Source organism: Salvia splendens, chromosome 19, assembly GCF_004379255.2.
Source record: "Salvia splendens isolate huo1 chromosome 19, SspV2, whole genome shotgun sequence".
NCBI classification, from domain to species: Eukaryota; Viridiplantae; Streptophyta; class Magnoliopsida; order Lamiales; family Lamiaceae; genus Salvia; species Salvia splendens.
This window is the reverse complement of record NC_056050.1, coordinates 9794524-9807627: the sequence shown is the minus strand read 5'-3', so window position 1 is coordinate 9807627 and position 13104 is coordinate 9794524. Positions and strand designations below refer to the sequence as shown.

Here is a 13104-nt window from a genome sequence, read left to right as displayed (position 1 = left end):
TATATTTAGGTCTTTGGTCCATCAACCCATCATAAGGATCTGTACAATCAAGCAGTGTGTCCCATGGTATTTGAAGTTCTGGATGGTTACACTTCTACCATCTTTGCCTACGGGCAAACTGGACCCGGGGAGACCTACACTACGGAGGGTGGGTCAAGAAAAAAGGTTTGATATGGAGTCTTTAAAATTTAGTGCCCCTCCACGCTTATATCTTTAGTAAAATGGTTTGTTGATTAAACTCTTCTTATTGCAGAATGGTGATATCCCAAGTGACGTTGGGGTTATTCCAAGAGCCATTAGACAAAATTTTTACATCTTAGAAGCTCAAAATGCTGAGTACAGATTGAAGGTCACATTCTTAGAACATTACATTGTGAAAATAATAGATCTTTTGGCGCAAGAAGAGTGTTCCAAAGACAAGTCAAAGAAACCAGTAGCCCTCTTGGAGGATGGAAGAGGGGGGATTTCTGTTAGGAGATTGGAAGAGGAGATTGTCACAACTACTGATGAACTATATAAGATCTTAGAGAAAGGTTCTGCCAAGAGGAGAACATCAGAGACCCTTCTCGACAAACATAGCAGCCGTTCTCACTCTGTATTTTCTATCACTATTCGTATCAAGGAGTGTACTCCACATGAAGAGAAGATGATCAAATGTGGGAAGCTAAACTTAGTCGACCTGGCTGGCTCAGAAAATATTTCACGTTCCGGTGCAAGGGAGGTTAGAAATCTGTGCTAAGGCTTTTCTCTTGGCCTTTTCTGAATGAACTCACCAACCAACTTGATACAAAATTTAAGTTGGAAGCAAAATAAAATTATTTTTCATTACAATATTATAATAATGTTATGAATATAGTATATTTTATTTTCTTCACCAGGAAAGAGCAAGGGAAGCAGGTGAGATAAACAAAAGTTTGCTGACACTTGGTCGAGTCATAAATGCCTTGGTTGAACATTCTGCTCATATACCCTACAGGTAGATAATTGTGTAAATATCATACTTAGCATAAGTTTGTCATCTAAAATGTTTCATGAAATATCAGAGATAGCAAGTTAACAAGGTTGCTGAAAGATTCATTGGGAGGGGAAACAAAGACCTGTATAATTGCTACGATATCACCTTCCTCCCACTGTTTAGAAGGGACACTCAGTACATTAGATTATGCTCATCGTGCCAAAAACATAAAGAAAAAGCCGGAGGTTAGTAGTAGTCTTTACATATTTAACTATGTGCACTTAAGTGATTCCAAAGTCATCATCTAAACGAACGTAATTGTTAATAATTACAGGTTAATCAGAAGATGATTAAGTCCGTCCTAATCAAGGATTTCTATTTTGAAATTGATCGACTAAAACAAGGTCGTTAGTTGCCCTCCAACTGTCTACTTTAATGATCTACATTATTGAGTTGTGTCACATTTTTCCTAACAAAGATTTTTCTGTCGTTTAAAGGTACATGTTACAAGAGAGAAGAATGAAATCTATGTACCAAAAGATCATTTTCTCAAGGATGAGGCTGAGAAAAAGGTTTAGTGTGGAGTATTATTAAACTTAGTAAATTCCTCTTGGAAGTTATAATAGAAATATACCCTGATTTTTGCATACATTATGCCAAACATTTCAGGTGATGTTAGAGAATATCGAGCATATGGAAATTGTTAAAGGGAACAAGCACTTGGCCTCCGAGAGGACCTGGAAACTGCTGAATCATATGTCTCTATTCTATTCGCCAAAATTGGTCAGGATACTTACTTCAAAACACCCAAGTATATTTTCTCAGATCAAATATCGTTTATTTATAATGTCGTTTTTGTTCCACAGAGGAAGGATAACATTGAAGACAACAATAGAGTGCTTATACAGAAATTCCAATCCAAATTGGTTCAGCAGCATGGGATCTTATATAAGGCGGTAGCATCTGCCACCACGCAGCAAGAACACCACCTTAAAGCAATGGAAGAAGATATGCATCTGTTTGTATCTTCAAAGATAGAGGTATGGTCTATACACATACACGGACTTGTGATTTCTGAAATGGTTAGATGCTAAATTTATCAACGGTCTCAACTTCTGTACTAATAGGCTACTAAACAACTTCAAGATCAATTAGAGAAATTGAAATCCATGTATGGCTCGGGAATCAAGACTTTAGGGGATTTTGCCGGAGAACTTGATGGTAACTCTCAATCGGTAAGTGGTGACATGAACACTGAAATTTCCAATCAATCTTCAGATCTAGAAAAGGTTTGTGTTAATCAATTACCATGGTATATTTAAATTAAAACTTGATTTTCTCATTAAAGACTAGAGATAGTTGAATACATGAATATGTGAAGAGTTTCAAAGGTTTTCCATAGCTGTATTGCTCTAGCTTCCCTAGTTGTTGGTGTTGAATACTATGAAAATTTTATTATATTTAGGTCTTTGGTCCATCAACCCATCATAAGGATCTGTACAATCAAGCAGTGTGTCCCATGGTATTTGAAGTTCTGGATGGTAACACTTCTACCATCTTCGCCTACGGGCAAACTGGACCCGGGGAGACCTACACTACGGAGGGTGGGTCAAGAAAAAAGGTTTGATATGGAGTCTTTAAAATTTAGTGCCCCTCCACGCTTATATCTTTAGTAAAATGGTTTGTTGATTAAACTCTTCTTATTGCAGAATGGTGATATCCCAAGTGACGTTGGGGTTATTCCAAGAGCCATTAGACAAAATTTTTACATCTTTGAAGCTCAAAATACTGAGTACAGATTGAAGGTCACATTCTTAGAACATTACATTGTGAAAATAATAGATCTTTTGGCGCAAGAAGAGTGTTCCAAAGACAAGTCAAAGAAACCAGTAGCCCTCTTGGAGGATGGAAGAGGGGGGATTTCTGTTAGGAGATTGGAAGAGGAGATTGTCACAACTACTGATGAACTATATAAGATCTTAGAGAAAGGTTCTGCCAAGAGGAGAACATCAGAGACCCTTCTCGACAAACATAGCAGCCGTTCTCACTCTGTATTTTCTATCACTATTCATATCAAGGAGTGTACTCCACATGAAGAGAAGATGATCAAATGTGGGAAGCTAAACTTAGTCGACCTGGCTGGCTCAGAAAATATTTCACGTTCCGGTGCAAGGGAGGTTAGAAATCTGTGCTAAGGCTTTTCTCTTGGCCTTTTCTGAATGAACTCACCAACCAACTTGATACAAAATTTAAGTTGGAAGCAAAATAAAATTATTTTTCATTACAATATTATAATAATGTTATGAATATAGTATATTTTATTTTCTTCACCAGGAAAGAGCAAGGGAAGCAGGTGAGATAAACAAAAGTTTGCTGACACTTGGTCGAGTCATAAATGCCTTGGTTGAACATTCTGCTCATATACCCTACAGGTAGATAATTGTGTAAATATCATACTTAGCATAAGTTTGTCATCTAAAATGTTTCATGAAATATCAGAGATAGCAAGTTAACAAGGTTGCTGAAAGATTCATTGGGAGGGGAAACAAAGACCTGTATAATTGCTACGATATCACCTTCCTCCCACTGTTTAGAAGGGACACTCAGTACATTAGATTATGCTCATCGTGCCAAAAACATAAAGAAAAAGCCGGAGGTTAGTAGTAGTCTTTACATATTTAACTATGTGCACTTAAGTGATTCCAAAGTCATCATCTAAACGAACGTAATTGTTAATAATTACAGGTTAATCAGAAGATGATTAAGTCCGTCCTAATCAAGGATTTCTACTTTGAAATTGATCGACTAAAACAAGGTCGTTAGTTGCCCTCCAACTGTCTACTTTAATGATCTACATTATTGAGTTGTGTCACATTTTTCCTAACAAAGATTTTTCTGTCGTTTAGAGGTACATGTTACAAGAGAGAAGAATGAAATCTATGTACCAAAAGATCATTTTCTCAAGGATGAGGCTGAGAAAAAGGTTTAGTGTGGAGTATTATTAAACTTAGTAAATTCCTCTTGGAAGTTATAATAGAAATATACCCTGATTTTTGCATACATTATGCCAAACATTTCAGGTGATGTTAGAGAATATCGAGCATATGGAAATTGTTAAAGGGAACAAGCACTTGGCCTCCGAGAGGACCTGGAAACTGCTGAATCATATGTCTCTATTCTATTCGCCAAAATTGGTCAGGATACTTACTTCAAAACACCCAAGTATATTTTCTCAGATCAAATATCGTTTATTTATAATGTCGTTTTTGTTCCACAGAGGAAGGATAACATTGAAGACAACAATAGAGTGCTTATACAGAAATTCCAATCCAAATTGGTTCAGCAGCATGGGATCTTATATAAGGCGGTAGCATCTGCCACCACGCAGCAAGAACACCACCTTAAAGCAATGGAAGAAGATATGCATCTGTTTGTATCTTCAAAGATAGAGGTATGGTCTATACACATACACGGACTTGTGATTTCTGAAATGGTTAGATGCTAAATTTATCAACGGTCTCAACTTCTGTACTAATAGGCTACTAAACAACTTCAAGATCAATTAGAGAAATTGAAATCCATGTATGGCTCGGGAATCAAGACTTTAGGGGATTTTGCCGGAGAACTTGATGGTAACTCTCAATCGGTAAGTGGTTACATGAACACTGAAATTTCCAATCAATCTTCAGATCTAGAAAAGGTTTGTGTTAATCAATTACCATGGTATATTTAAATGAAAACTTGATTTTCTCATTAAAGACTAGAGATAGTTGTTTACATGAATATGTGAAGAGTTTCAAAGGTTTTCCATAGCTGTAGTTAAAATTTGCTCTAGCTTCCCTAGTTGTTGGTGTTGAATACTATGAAAATTTTATTATATTTAGGTCTTTGGTCCATCAACCCATCATAAGGATCTGTACAATCAAGCAGTGTGTCCCATGGTATTTGAAGTTCTGGATGGTAACACTTCTACCATCTTTGCCTACGGGCAAACTGGACCCGGGGAGACCTACACTACGGAGGGTGGGTCAAGAAAAAAGGTTTGATATGGAGTCTTTAAAATTTAGTGCCCCTCCACGCTTATATCTTTAGTAAAATGGTTTGTTGATTAAACTCTTCTTATTGCAGAATGGTGATATCCCAAGTGACGTTGGGGTTATTCCAAGAGCCATTAGACAAAATTTTTACATCTTTGAAGCTCAAAATACTGAGTACAGATTGAAGGTCACATTCTTAGAACATTACATTGTGAAAATAATAGATCTTTTGGCGCAAGAAGAGTGTTCCAAAGACAAGTCAAAGAAACCAGTAGCCCTCTTGGAGGATGGAAGAGGGGGGATTTCTGTTAGGAGATTGGAAGAGGAGATTGTCACAACTACTGATGAACTATATAAGATCTTAGAGAAAGGTTCTGCCAAGAGGAGAACATCAGAGACCCTTCTCGACAAACATAGCAGCCGTTCTCACTCTGTATTTTCTATCACTATTCATATCAAGGAGTGTACTCCACATGAAGAGAAGATGATCAAATGTGGGAAGCTAAACTTAGTCGACCTGGCTGGCTCAGAAAATATTTCACGTTCCGGTGCAAGGGAGGTTAGAAATCTGTGCTAAGGCTTTTCTCTTGGCCTTTTCTGAATGAACTCACCAACCAACTTGATACAAAATTTAAGTTGGAAGCAAAATAAAATTATTTTTCATTACAATATTATAATAATGTTATGAATATAGTATATTTTATTTTCTTCACCAGGAAAGAGCAAGGGAAGCAGGTGAGATAAACAAAAGTTTGCTGACACTTGGTCGAGTCATAAATGCCTTGGTTGAACATTCTGCTCATATACCCTACAGGTAGATAATTGTGTAAATATCATACTTAGCATAAGTTTGTCATCTAAAATGTTTCATGAAATATCAGAGATAGCAAGTTAACAAGGTTGCTGAAAGATTCATTGGGAGGGGAAACAAAGACCTGTATAATTGCTACGGTATCACCTTCCTCCCACTGTTTAGAAGGGACACTCAGTACATTAGATTATGCTCATCGTGCCAAAAACATAAAGAAAAAGCCGGAGGTTAGTAGTAGTCTTTACATATTTAACTATGTGCACTTAAGTGATTCCAAAGTCATCATCTAAACGAACTTAATTGTTAATAATTACAGGTTAATCAGAAGATGATTAAGTCCGTCCTAATCAAGGATTTCTACTTTGAAATTGATCGACTAAAACAAGGTCGTTAGTTGCCCTCCAACTGTCTACTTTAATGATCTACATTATTGAGTTGTGTCACATTTTTCCTAACAAAGATTTTTCTGTTGTTTAGAGGTACATGTTACAAGAGAGAAGAATGAAATCTATGTACCAAAAGATCATTTTCTCAAGGATGAGGCTGAGAAAAAGGTTTAGTGTGGAGTATTATTAAACTTAGTAAATTCCTCTTGGAAGTTATAATAGAAACATACCCTGACTTTTTCATACATTATGCCAAACATTTCAGGTGATGTTAGAGAATATTGAGCATATGGAAATTGTTAAAGGGAACAAGCACTTGGCCTCCGAGAGGACCTGGAAACTGCTGAATCATATGTCTCTATTCTGTTCGCCAAAATTGGTCAGGATACTTACTTCAAAACTCCCAAGTATATTTTCTCGGATCAAATATCGTTTATTTATAATGTCGTTTTTGTTCCACAGAGGAAGGATAAAATTGAAGTCACCGATAGAGTGCTTATACAGAAATTCCAATCCGAATTGGCTCAGCAGCTTGAGATCTTACATAAGGCGATAGCATCTGCCACCACAACTGATGAAATATATATGATCTTAGAGAAAGGTTCTGCCAAGAGGAGAACATCAGAGACCCTTCTCAACAAACATAGCAGCCGTTCTAACTCTGTATTTTCTATCAATCTTCATATCAACGAGTGTACTCCAGAAGGAGAGGAGATGATCATAGGTGGGAATCTAAACTTAGTCGACCTGGCTGGCTCAGAAAATATTTCACGTTCCGGTGCAAGAGAGGTTACAAATTTGTGCTAAGTCTTTTCTCTTGGCCTTTCCTGAATGAACTCACCAACCAACTTGATACTAAATTTAAGTTGGAAGCCTAATGCAATCATTTTTCATTACAATATGATAAAAATGTTTTGAATACAGTATATTTTATTTTCTTTACCAGGGAAGAGCACGGGAAGCAGGTGAGATAAACAAAAGTTTGCTGACACTTGGTCGAGTCATAAATGCCTTGGTTGAACATTATGCTCAAATACCCTACAGGTAGGTAATTGTGTACATATCATAGTTAACATAAGATTCGTCATCTAAAGTGTCTCACGAAATATCAGAGATAGCAAGTTAACAAGGTTGCTGAATGATTCTTTGGGAGGGGAAACAAAGACCTGTATAATTGCTACGATATCACCTTCCTCCCACTGTTTAAACGGGACACTCAGTACATTAGATTATGCTCATCGTACCAAAAACATAAAGAAAAAGCCGGAGGTTAGTAGTAGTCTTTACATATTTAACTATGTGCACTTAAGTGATTCCAAAGTCATCATCTAAACGAACGTAATTGTTAATAATTACAGGTTAATCAGAAGATGATTAAGTCCGTCCTAATCAAGGATTTCTACTTTGAAATTGATCGACTAAAACAAGGTCGTTAGTTGCCCTCCAACTGTCTACTTTAATGATCTACATTATTGAGTTGTGTCACATTTTTCCTAACAAAGATTTTTCTGTCGTTTAGAGGTACATGTTACAAGAGAGAAGAATGAAATCTATGTACCAAAAGATCATTTTCTCAAGGATGAGGCTGAGAAAAAGGTTTAGTGTGGAGTATTATTAAACTTAGTAAATTCCTCTTGGAAGTTATAATAGAAATATACCCTGATTTTTGCATACATTATGCCAAACATTTCAGGTGATGTTAGAGAATATCGAGCATATGGAAATTGTTAAAGGGAACAAGCACTTGGCCTCCGAGAGGACCTGGAAACTGCTGAATCATATGTCTCTATTCTATTCGCCAAAATTGGTCAGGATACTTACTTCAAAACACCCAAGTATATTTTCTCAGATCAAATATCGTTTATTTATAATGTCGTTTTTGTTCCACAGAGGAAGGATAACATTGAAGACAACAATAGAGTGCTTATACAGAAATTCCAATCCAAATTGGTTCAGCAGCATGGGATCTTATATAAGGCGGTAGCATCTGCCACCACGCAGCAAGAACACCACCTTAAAGCAATGGAAGAAGATATGCATCTGTTTGTATCTTCAAAGATAGAGGTATGGTCTATACACATACACGGACTTGTGATTTCTGAAATGGTTAGATGCTAAATTTATCAACGGTCTCAACTTCTGTACTAATAGGCTACTAAACAACTTCAAGATCAATTAGAGAAATTGAAATCCATGTATGGCTCGGGAATCAAGACTTTAGGGGATTTTGCCGGAGAACTTGATGGTAACTCTCAATCGGTAAGTGGTGACATGAACACTGAAATTTCCAATCAATCTTCAGATCTAGAAAAGGTTTGTGTTAATCAATTACCATGGTATATTTAAATTAAAACTTGATTTTCTCATTAAAGACTAGAGATAGTTGAATACATGAATATGTGAAGAGTTTCAAAGGTTTTCCATAGCTGTATTGCTCTAGCTTCCCTAGTTGTTGGTGTTGAATACTATGAAAATTTTATTATATTTAGGTCTTTGGTCCATCAACCCATCATAAGGATCTGTACAATCAAGCAGTGTGTCCCATGGTATTTGAAGTTCTGGATGGTAACACTTCTACCATCTTCGCCTACGGGCAAACTGGACCCGGGGAGACCTACACTACGGAGGGTGGGTCAAGAAAAAAGGTTTGATATGGAGTCTTTAAAATTTAGTGCCCCTCCACGCTTATATCTTTAGTAAAATGGTTTGTTGATTAAACTCTTCTTATTGCAGAATGGTGATATCCCAAGTGACGTTGGGGTTATTCCAAGAGCCATTAGACAAAATTTTTACATCTTTGAAGCTCAAAATACTGAGTACAGATTGAAGGTCACATTCTTAGAACATTACATTGTGAAAATAATAGATCTTTTGGCGCAAGAAGAGTGTTCCAAAGACAAGTCAAAGAAACCAGTAGCCCTCTTGGAGGATGGAAGAGGGGGGATTTCTGTTAGGAGATTGGAAGAGGAGATTGTCACAACTACTGATGAACTATATAAGATCTTAGAGAAAGGTTCTGCCAAGAGGAGAACATCAGAGACCCTTCTCGACAAACATAGCAGCCGTTCTCACTCTGTATTTTCTATCACTATTCATATCAAGGAGTGTACTCCACATGAAGAGAAGATGATCAAATGTGGGAAGCTAAACTTAGTCGACCTGGCTGGCTCAGAAAATATTTCACGTTCCGGTGCAAGGGAGGTTAGAAATCTGTGCTAAGGCTTTTCTCTTGGCCTTTTCTGAATGAACTCACCAACCAACTTGATACAAAATTTAAGTTGGAAGCAAAATAAAATTATTTTTCATTACAATATTATAATAATGTTATGAATATAGTATATTTTATTTTCTTCACCAGGAAAGAGCAAGGGAAGCAGGTGAGATAAACAAAAGTTTGCTGACACTTGGTCGAGTCATAAATGCCTTGGTTGAACATTCTGCTCATATACCCTACAGGTAGATAATTGTGTAAATATCATACTTAGCATAAGTTTGTCATCTAAAATGTTTCATGAAATATCAGAGATAGCAAGTTAACAAGGTTGCTGAAAGATTCATTGGGAGGGGAAACAAAGACCTGTATAATTGCTACGGTATCACCTTCCTCCCACTGTTTAGAAGGGACACTCAGTACATTAGATTATGCTCATCGTGCCAAAAACATAAAGAAAAAGCCGGAGGTTAGTAGTAGTCTTTACATATTTAACTATGTGCACTTAAGTGATTCCAAAGTCATCATCTAAACGAACTTAATTGTTAATAATTACAGGTTAATCAGAAGATGATTAAGTCCGTCCTAATCAAGGATTTCTACTTTGAAATTGATCGACTAAAACAAGGTCGTTAGTTGCCCTCCAACTGTCTACTTTAATGATCTACATTATTGAGTTGTGTCACATTTTTCCTAACAAAGATTTTTCTGTTGTTTAGAGGTACATGTTACAAGAGAGAAGAATGAAATCTATGTACCAAAAGATCATTTTCTCAAGGATGAGGCTGAGAAAAAGGTTTAGTGTGGAGTATTATTAAACTTAGTAAATTCCTCTTGGAAGTTATAATAGAAACATACCCTGACTTTTTCATACATTATGCCAAACATTTCAGGTGATGTTAGAGAATATTGAGCATATGGAAATTGTTAAAGGGAACAAGCACTTGGCCTCCGAGAGGACCTGGAAACTGCTGAATCATATGTCTCTATTCTGTTCGCCAAAATTGGTCAGGATACTTACTTCAAAACTCCCAAGTATATTTTCTCGGATCAAATATCGTTTATTTATAATGTCGTTTTTGTTCCACAGAGGAAGGATAAAATTGAAGTCACCGATAGAGTGCTTATACAGAAATTCCAATCCGAATTGGCTCAGCAGCTTGAGATCTTACATAAGGCGATAGCATCTGCCACCACAACTGATGAAATATATATGATCTTAGAGAAAGGTTCTGCCAAGAGGAGAACATCAGAGACCCTTCTCAACAAACATAGCAGCCGTTCTAACTCTGTATTTTCTATCAATCTTCATATCAACGAGTGTACTCCAGAAGGAGAGGAGATGATCATAGGTGGGAATCTAAACTTAGTCGACCTGGCTGGCTCAGAAAATATTTCACGTTCCGGTGCAAGAGAGGTTACAAATTTGTGCTAAGTCTTTTCTCTTGGCCTTTCCTGAATGAACTCACCAACCAACTTGATACTAAATTTAAGTTGGAAGCCTAATGCAATCATTTTTCATTACAATATGATAAAATGTTTTGAATACAGTATATTTTATTTTCTTTACCAGGGAAGAGCACGGGAAGCAGGTGAGATAAACAAAAGTTTGCTGACACTTGGTCGAGTCATAAATGCCTTGGTTGAACATTATGCTCAAATACCCTACAGGTAGGTAATTGTGTACATATCATAGTTAACATAAGATTCGTCATCTAAAGTGTCTCACGAAATATCAGAGATAGCAAGTTAACAAGGTTGCTGAATGATTCTTTGGGAGGGGAAACAAAGACCTGTATAATTGCTACGATATCACCTTCCTCCCACTGTTTAAACGGGACACTCAGTACATTAGATTATGCTCATCGTACCAAAAACATAAAGAAAAATCCGGAGGTTAGTAGTAGTCTTTACATATTTAACTATGTGCACTTAAGTGACTCCAAAGTCATCATCTAAATGAAATTAATTGTTAATAATTACAGGTTAATCAGAAGATGATTAAGTCCGTCCTGATCAAGGATTTCTCCTTTGAAATTGATCGACTAAAACAAGGTCGTTAGTTGCCCTCCAGCTGTCTACTTTAATGATCTACTTTATTGAGTTCTGCGACATTTTTCCTAACAAAGAATTTTCTTATGTTTAGAGGTGCATGTTACAAGAGAGAAGAATAAAATCTATCTACCAATAGATCATTTTCTCCGGGATGAGGCTGAGAAAAAGGTTTAGTGTGGAGTATTATTAAACTTAGTAAATTCCTCTTGGAAGTTATAATAGAAATATACCCTGATTTTTGCATACATTATGCAAACATTTCAGGTGATGTTAGAGAATATCGAGCATATGGAAATTGTTAAAGGGAACAAGCACTTGGCCTCCGAGAGGACCTGGAAACTGCTGAATCATATGTCTCTATTCTATTCGCCAAAATTGGTCAGGATACTTACTTCAAAACACCCAAGTATATTTTCTCAGATCAAATATCGTTTATTTATAATGTCGTTTTTGTTCCACAGAGGAAGGATAACATTGAAGACAACGATAGAGTGCTTATACAGAAATTCCAATCCAAATTGGTTCAGCAGCATGGGATCTTATATAAGGCGGTAGCATCTGCCACCACGCAGCAAGAACACCACCTTAAAGCAATGGAAAAAGATATGCATCTGTTTGTATCTTCAAAGATAGAGGTATGGTCTATACACATACACGGACTTGTGATTTCTGAAATGGTTAGATACTAAATTTATCAACGGTCTCAACTTCTGTACTAATAGGCTACTAAACAACTTCAAGATCAATTAGAGAAATTGAAATCCGTGTATGGCTCGGGAATCAAGACTTTAGGGGATTTTGCCGGAGAACTTGATGGTAACTCTCAATCGGTAAGTGGTGACATGAACACTGAAATTTCCAATCATTCTTCAGATCTAGAAAAGGTTTGTGTTAATCAATTACCATGGTATATTTAAATTAAAACTTGATTTTCTCATTAAAGACTAGAGATAGTTGAATACATGAATATGTGAAGAGTTTTAAAGGTTTTCCATAGCTGTAGTTAAAATTTGCTCTAGCTTCCCTAGTTGTTGGTGTTGAATACTATGAAAATTTTATTATATTTAGGTCTTTGGTCCATCAACCCATCATAAGGATCTGTACAATCAAGTAGTGTGTCCCATGGTATTTGAAGTTCTGGATGGTTACACTTCTACCATCTTTTCCTACGGGCAAACTGGACCCGGGGAGACCTACACTACGGAGGGTGGGTCAAGAAAAAAGGTTTGATATGGAGTCTTTAAAATTTAGTGCCCATCCACGCTTATATCTTTAGTAAAATGGTTTGTTGATTAAACTCTTCTTATTGCAGAATGGTAATATCCCAAGTGACGTTGGGGTTATTCCAAGTGCCATTAGACAAAATTTTTACATCTTAGAAGCTCAAAATGCTGAGTACAGATTGAAGGTCACATTCTTAGAACATTACATTGTGAAAATAATAGATCTTTTGGCGCAAGAAGAGTGTTCCAAAGACAAGTCAAAGAAACCAGTAGCCCTCTTGGAGGATGGAAGAGGGGGGATTTCTGTTAGGAGATTGGAAGAGGAGATTGTCACAACTACTGATGAACTATATAAGATCTTAGAGAAAGGTTCTGCCAAGAGGAGAACATCAGAGACCCTTCTCGACAAACATAGCAGCCGTTCTC

General features: G+C 36.7%; 2 pseudogenes; both read left to right on the top strand.

Annotated features, from left to right (window-relative positions):
• Window positions 1–4768, top strand: LOC121779004 (annotated as a pseudogene).
• A 62-nt stretch (window positions 4769–4830) lies between these two features.
• LOC121779003 lies at window positions 4831–12413 on the top strand (annotated as a pseudogene).
• Window positions 12414–13104: the final 691 nt, after the last annotated feature.